This window comes from Halyomorpha halys, unplaced genomic scaffold (assembly GCF_000696795.3).
Source record: "Halyomorpha halys isolate HHAL.00 unplaced genomic scaffold, Hhal_1.1 Scaffold21.1, whole genome shotgun sequence".
Taxonomy (NCBI): domain Eukaryota; kingdom Metazoa; phylum Arthropoda; class Insecta; order Hemiptera; family Pentatomidae; genus Halyomorpha; species Halyomorpha halys.
Genome location: NW_027112014.1, coordinates 1,557,754 through 1,566,238, shown reverse-complemented (window position 1 = coordinate 1,566,238; position 8,485 = coordinate 1,557,754). Strand labels below are relative to the sequence as shown.

General features: G+C 29.5%; 1 long non-coding RNA gene across 1 annotated transcript in view; it reads left to right on the top strand.

Moving 5' to 3' along the window:
- The first annotated feature begins 2,670 nt into the window (after positions 1 to 2,670).
- Positions 2,671 to 8,485, top strand: part of LOC136796368 (uncharacterized) — a 274,286-nt gene continuing 268,471 nt past the window's right edge. Inside the window, exon 1 of the long non-coding RNA XR_010844077.1 lies at positions 2,671 to 2,722. This is a non-coding gene — a long non-coding RNA (uncharacterized lncRNA). The remainder of the gene's footprint in view (positions 2,723 to 8,485) is intronic.

The following is an 8,485-nucleotide window of genomic DNA, read 5'->3' as shown; positions in this document are numbered from 1 at the left end:
GTTTCTAACCTTGCTTCCTCTTCCATTCCTGGCAATCCTCCAAGGCGCCTGAAAAGAAGATGGCCTCGTGACCTTATATTGTAAACTGTTTCAAAGTTCTACTACTGGGTAGTTTTTCTACATCCTGTATCATGTCATTATGTCATTATGATCAAATTTACTGGTTGTATTTTTTTATATATTTGTAAATATAACAAATAAATAAAAAAAAAACATTGTTGCTCGATATTAAATACGAGTTTTCCTCCTCGCTAAATCAAGGGACATTTCCTCCCCGAACTTTCGAGTGTGTCGTCATTCAGACCCTTAGTTTCTCGAAGGTATAATAAAATAATATGATCGCAAGAATTTTAAATATACATATATAACACAAATAAGAATAACTTAAGTTTCGGATTGTTAAGGTGCATCACTATGGAACAATTGTCCAGAAAGGTTGTAGTACAAGAGCTGGGAAGAAAAAAAAGGAAGTTATCTCACCCCAATGTTTGATTACTTTTATGAAAACTATGTATAATTACTAGTCAAAATTGATGAGTCTGCCAAGTATAGTAAGGGGGAATAAAAAATAGCGGCTGTTTCAAAACGTTAAAAGAAATTATTTTTCATTCGGAGCTCCATATCTTTGAAACTATCAACACTAAAAATCCTACTACAGCAGAAGAGTAAATTTCCTAAAATATTAGCCCTAAAAGAGCTATTTACGTCCAATAGTTCTCGAGAAATGGCTTTTTAAAAAGCAACATTTCTTAAAAATCTACAGAAAGATCAGTAGTTAGTTGATTTATTTTGAGAAATCTTTATCTCAGGAACTATGTGACGTACAGATGTCTATTGGCACTCAAAGTAGAGCTAGTTTAATGAGCTATAAAGTAGTTTATGATGTTTATCTTCATAGGAGTAATAGTTTACATGAAATTTGCTAAAATAAATTGATTTATAGTTGTTCGGACAATAAATTTGATATATGAAAAACTTCATTTCAGAAACCATTTGACGCACAGATATCTGCCAGTGCTCAAATTATAGCTAGTTAAATTTACTATAAAATATTTAATAATGTTTATCTTTGTAGGAGTAATAGTGTTTATGTTATTTGACAAAATAAACTCACAAAATGTTAATTTCTAGTCGTTCTTATAAAATGTTGGATATTTGAAAAAAATATATCTTTAGATCCATAAGACGCACATATGTCTGCCAACACTCAAAATAAAGGAAATTTAACTTACTATAAAGTAGTTTATGACACTTATTTATGTAGGGGTAGTAGTTATTTTGATATTCATATATTAATATAAATTTGGCAAATAAAAATTTGCGAAATTTATATTTATATTAGCAAATTCCATTTAAACTATTACTCCTACGAAGATAAACATAATAAACTACTTTATAGCTCATTAAACTAGCTTTAATTTGAGTGCTAATAGACATCTGTACGTCATCTTTAAATGACGTTCTCTTAGGTTTTCTTGTGTTATTCCTACTTTTTAAGATATAGAGCACCGAATGAAAAATTAAATTTTTTTATCGCTTTTAAACAGCTGCCATTTTTTATTCCCCCTACCTATACTTGGCAGACTCATCAATTTTGACTAGTAATTATAGATAGTTTTCATTAAAGTAATCAAAAATTGGGGTGAGATAACTACCTTTTTTCTCCTCTTGGGCTCTTGTACAATGAAAAATAAAGAGTAGGTTATATTCATTTTGGAAGTTTTTTTACTTCAATAATTAAAAAAAATTAATATTATCAAATTTCCTAAAAAGAAAATCCAGAATATATATATATTTTAAAATTATGATATATCTTTAGTAGTTATTATATCGAATAATATATCTAAAGAAAATTGTATCTATGAAGGTAGGTATCTGTAACCTAGATAGTATTGGGCATTCTCGTTGCAAAAACTGCTACGGAAGGGAATTTTTTGCAAGTTTCCGTTAAGAAAATGAGGGAATGGGGTCGGATGAATGGGAAAGGGTTCTCCGGTTGTTAGTTGTTCCATTGGAGGAACTTTTTTTTTAGATTTATTTTATAAATATATTATATATTTTAATGATATATAAGCTATAAAATCTTAAATTGAATTCTAAATAGTTCTGTTTTAACAAGACAACTTCAAATGATCCACTTACTCTAAACTATGTTTATTTAACTCTGCAACGTTTCGGCCCTCAGGCCGAAGGGATAACCTCATTATTGATTTGTCACAAATTATTAAGAACATTATGCATTGGAAGCGCACTGTCCGTACCAAACAATCTTTAAAACAATTATCAGAATATAATGACAGTTTCCTATTAAATTTTATAAAATGACTATTTACTTATAGAAATAAATATATTTCAATTAATCAACACCAATTTAAAAAATAAAAATTCTCCTTAGCATATCACATTGACACTATCAACAATAAAATCTTTCTTAAACAGGCTAGGACTTTGTTATCCCCTAATTACAGAGCTTGATTTATTTAAATTCAATTTAATTAACATCAATTTTTATTTATTCCTTTTAAAGTAACATGATTTAAAAACATAATCGTCTTGTATTTTTATTATAATATGCACATAATTGTTTTATTTTGTGCTCTAAGATTGATAGAATCAATTAATGAATAAGCTGAGTTAAATAATACAAATGATCTCACGTTCATTTTCTTTTCAGATGGATAATTAAACTGGCGTGATGGTTTGCATCAGGGATTTGAAAAAGGTAAGATATTTCTTTAATTATTTATTTATGTTAAGAATTAGATGATAAAATACTTGCATAAGTAAGTTATTTGAATGTTTCAAAATCAGCTTTTTTTCAAATATAGGACATATTATGAGTTGTAGTACACTAAGACAATAACTGTTAGAGGTACTAAGATTCTGTTAATTATGACATTCGCTTTAGTGGCAGTACTGCCATGCTATCTGGATTTGCATGATCATTGAAAGTGTTTCTTTTTTGCTGCCCTCACAGTGAACTATGTACCCTATTACCTTATACCTTAATGTGGAAGAGAATAAGAAGGTGTCAAAACTGGAGGATTAAAATTAATTCCATTAAATCCCATCAAATCACCTTTATCCTTCGTTGTAAACACATCCTTTAATAATACCCCACTTATTCTTGTCGAACAGGTCTGTTACCTATGACTAAATTTGGACTAACGAGTTATTTGAAATCCTTACACTATTTCTATACTATAGAAACGGTCTAAACTTCTCATTCATTACAAAAGTCTTATCTACATGACTATAATAAGTCCTATCTGGACATACGGATTTGAGCTTTGGGGCTCCACTAAACCATCGAATTCCTCTCGTATCAATGCTCAACGCTCCTTACTCAAGTCGCAAATCAAATCATCAATAAAGACCTCAATGTTCCATATGTTGTCGAATTGGCCAGGACCAGATACCAATCCTTCCATTATAAATTTCCTATAGACAAGTTTTTCATTTCATTGTGATCCCACTCCAGGGGACCAGGTTGGTTCCTCCAGAACGGATTGGAAAAGGCGCAACCCACAGTTCTCAGGTTGAACCTGCTCCTAACCTTAAATACAACAACCATAATATATAATATTATGTATAATAATGAATTGATAAGTACACATTGCTGTGTGATGTAACAACCCAATATATTTGAGCAGCACTGCTTATAAAAATAAAGCAGTTCTCTTTTGCATTTAATCATCAGCTTTAAACTAATTCACTCAACAAATTGAACTGTCATCGTGGCTATGTTTACTGTCAGCTGTCAAACAAGTTCTATCATACTATCTCACGGTTGTCCCACAACTGCCACCGTGGAACTGGGCCATAACTAATTGGTCATGTAACTTTCTTTCAGGTGTTAACTCCCTGTTCATTCACTGTGGAGACACATTGACCCACGAGCAAAATCGTGAGCTGCTAAGAACGGGCATTTATTGTTTTAAATATATATTGTCCTACTAAAAATGGACGGGATAGAAACTAAAATATCGATTATGCATGAACAAAATTATAGAAGGAAGATTTAAAAAATAACTGAAGTAGTAAAGAAATTATGAGCCAATGTTTGGCCCCATGGTGCAAGGCTTCATTAGGGTTAAAAAAGACAAAAAAAAACTAAAATAATGTAACAAAGAAAGAAAATAAGATAACTTATAAATAAATTAATAAATTAATAAAGATAAATTTAAACTGAGGTATGGCTGAAAATTATGTAAAATTTATACAAAAATGAACAAAGGAAATTAAATAGAATAAAGTTTGATGTTCAGTGAAAACTATAAAGTATATTCTTAATATATTATTATATATATTTATATATGTACGTACTTAATATATTACATTATATAGTCAGGTGGGTTTTAATTTTTTGTTCCATATTTTCTTTTTTACTTTATTCTTATTTCCCTCATAGTACAAGAGCCCAAGAGAAAATAAAAGGCAGTTATCTCACCCCAATTTTTGATTACTTGATTGAAAACTATGTATAATTACTTGTCAAAACTGATAAGTCTGCCAAGTATAGGTAGGGGAAATAAAAAATGGCGGCTGTTTCAAAACCTTAAAAGTAATTAATTTTTTATTCGGAGCTCCATATCTTTGAAACTATCAACAACACTAAAAATCCTACTACAGCATCATTTAAAGTAGAGTAAATTTGCTAAAATGTAAGCCCCAATAAAGCTATTTACGTTTAACAGTTCTCGAGATATAGCTTTTAACTTGCAACATTTCATAAAAATGTGGTATGGAATGTATTGAAATATCTGTAGTTAGTTAATTTATTTTGAGAAATCTATATCTCAGGAACTATGTGACGTACAGATGTCTATTAGCACTCAAATTAAAGCTAGTTTAATGGACTATGAAGTAGTTTATGATATTTATTATCGTAGAAGTAGTAGTTTCATGAAATTGGCTAATATAAATTGATTTATAGTTGTTCGGACATATTTCTATTTGACAAATTAATATTCATATGTCAATATCATAAAAACTACTACCCCTATGAAGATAAGTGTCATAAACTACTTTGTAGTAAGTTAAATTTCCTTCATTTTGAGTGTTGGTGATATATGTGTGTCTTATGGGTCTATAGATACATTTTGTGTGTTTATTTTGTCAAATAGCATAAAAACTACTATTCCTACGAAAGTAAAGGTCATAAACTACTTAATAGTACATTAAACCAGCTTTATTAGCTCTAGGTCACATAGTTCCTGAGATATAGATTTCTCAAAATAAATTTACTAACTACTGATATTTCAGTACATTTTTATAAAATGTTGCTTTTTAAAGGCTATATCTCAAGAACTATTGGATATAAATATCTCTATTAGGGCTCATATTTCAGAAAATGTACTCTTCTTTAAAAATTTTTCTTTTAGATTTTCTAGTGTTGTTAGTTTTTATGAATGTTGCTTTTGCTTGTCTTGGGTCATCTAACTTTCACTGCCATATAATAGTAGGGGTATTCATGATATTGTGTTAAATGTTAAATGTTTTACCATGTTAAATGTTATAAATATAGCATTGTGAGCAGCCCTATTTGAAGTCATGTTAAATGATAAATGCATAGCGGATTTTGTGAGCAACTTATGCTTTATAACTTTTCCTTCCAAAACTTCATGTTATTGTTTACTTCCAACTACAGTAATTTATTACAACATGCCTAAAATAATTGAAAAGTAGAAGTGTAAAAGTTTGGCTACTGATTGACTTTTTTAAAAAGTCCAAAACACATGACGAGCTCAGCTGGTCAGTTTCGTGACGTCATTTTCCATTTAACAGACCTAGTAACAGACTCTCAACCATGTTATATGTTATGTCGTTTTAACACGGTAAAAGAAGGAGATATTTCTCCATTTAACACTCTAGCGCTTTAAAATGTTAAACCAAAGATCATGAATACTCCTAGTAGTACAAGAGCCAGGAAGAAAAGTTATCTCACCTAAATTTTTTATTACTTTAATGAAAAGTAGGTATAATTAATAGTCAAAATTGATGAGTCTACCAAGTATAGGTAGGGGGGATAAACAATGGCGGCTGTTTAAAAACCTTTAAAAAACACTATCTTCTCATTCGGAGCTCTATATCTTAAAAACTACCAACAACACTAGAAAATAAAAAAGAACATTATTTAAAGGAAAGTAAATTTGCTAAAATATGGTTAATAAAACCTTCCTAGGAATAGTAGTTTTCATGATATTTGCTAAAATAAATTGGTTTATAGTTGTTCGGACAATAAGTTTGATTTATGAGAAACTTCATTTCAGAAACCATCGGACGTACAGATGCCTGCCAGCGCTCAAATTAAAGCTAGTAGTAAAGTACTACAAAATAGTTAATTATGTTTATCTATGTAGGAGTAGTAGTTTTTATGATATTCACATATGAATATGAATTTGACAAATGAAAATTTGTTCGAACAACTATAATTTATAATTTATTTTAGCAAATTTCATGTAAACTATTACTCCTACGAAGATAAATATCTTAAACTACATTATAGCTCATTAAACTAGCTTTAATTTGAGTGCTAATAGACATCTGTAAGTCAAATGCTTTTTGAGATATAGATTTTTCAAAATAAATTCACTAACTACTGATCTTTCAGTACGTCCCATACAACATTTTTATGAAATGTTGTTTTTTAAAAAGCTATATCTCAAAAATATTTAACGCAAATAACTCTATTAGGGCTCACATTTCAGAAAATTTACTCTTCTTTAAATGACGTTCTCTTAGGTTTTCTTGTGTTGTTCCTACTTTTTGAGATATAGAGCTCCAAATGAAAAATTAGTTTTTTTTAATCCCTTTGAAACAGCCGCCATTTTTTATTCTCCTACTTATTCTTGGCAGACTCATCAATTTTGACTAGTAATTATACATAGTTTTCATTAAAGTAATCAAAAATTGGGGTTAGATAACTGCCTTTTTTCTCCTCTTTGGGTCTTGTACTATAGTAGTGTTGGGAGATATATTGCTTAAAAGATATGGAGCTTGATATCTTTACTTACCTCCCCCTTTCTCACAATAGTATTGCATATCTGGTAGTAATTTTTTTTAAATTAATTAAATATTTACTACACTACTAAACCAATCTACACTTGGCAGTTGTTAAGGTCTCTATAAACTACAGTAAGGAGCACAAACCACATCTAATTAATCAAATTAGAACTGGACACAGAAAATAAAACGTTTCTAATTGTTTTCTTTATTTGAAACGCATTTTTCACTTTATTATAAGGGCATTAAATCTTAATATCCTTAATGTAGGTTGAAGGATCAGGTATTCAGCTTTCCAACGGCTCTATTAACCTCGGGATAGAATAAAATGGAGAGGAGTTATGACCGATTATATGAATAATTGACATCTAGAGAAAAAAAAATCCTCCAAAATAAATCAATGTGAAAAATTTCTAATTATTAATTTCTTCGAAAAATAGTATTTAGAGGAGGGGGGCAGGGGTATGAGACGACTAAAAATCAGTATACATTTTCAAAAAAATCGGAAAATAAACTTTTTCTCCCTACATCGGTCTTTGATTTCTTTTTGAAAGAAAAAATTGAATTAACTTCAACACTACTTAACCAATCTACACCAAACTTGGGAGTTTAACTTTATTAACTGCATCAAAAGGCACAAACCAAAAAAAAAATGTTTGACCTCTTTTACTGAATTCCTTATAATGTTTTTAAAAATTTTGTATGAATAAAAAAAAAATAATAGAATCAGTAATATCAGTAATTTTTCTTATTCTTAAAAAAGAGGCTAATCGATTATGCATTCTAAGCTACGCGCCAAAAATGCTTAATTTTGTATATAACCTTTTTTTTACCGAAAAATATAAGCTTACTGAGAACATTTAGCAAAAAGGTATGCAACATTAGAATAAAATTCAGAGGAGTTATGAAAGATTATATGATATTATTATATAAATCAAGGTGGAAAATTTCTAATTTTTAATTTCTTAAAAAAATGGTACTTAGAGGGAGGGGAGAGGGATGAGACTACGCTAAAAATCAGTGTAAATTTTCAAAAAAATCGGTCTTGAATTAACTTCAATGCACCAAAATGCACAATCCAAAAAAAAAAAATTGGACCTCTTTTACTGAATTCCTCATTATGTTTTTAAAAATTTTGTGTGAATAAAAAAAAAATATTAATAGAATCAGTAATATCTTTTCATATTCTTCGTAAAGAGGCAAATCGATTATGAATTCTAATCTAGGCGCCAAAAATGCTTAATTTTGTATATAACGTTTTTTTTTGCCGAAAAATCGGAACATCCTATAAGCTTACAGGGAACATTTAGCAGAACGGTATTCAACTTTCCAACAATCCAATTAACGTTGGGGTAGAATACAATTCAGAGGAGTTATGAAAGATTTTATGATATTATTATATAAATCAAGGTGGAAAATTTCTAATTTTTAATTTCTTAAAAAAATGGTACTTAGAGGGAGGGGAGAGGGATGAGACTAC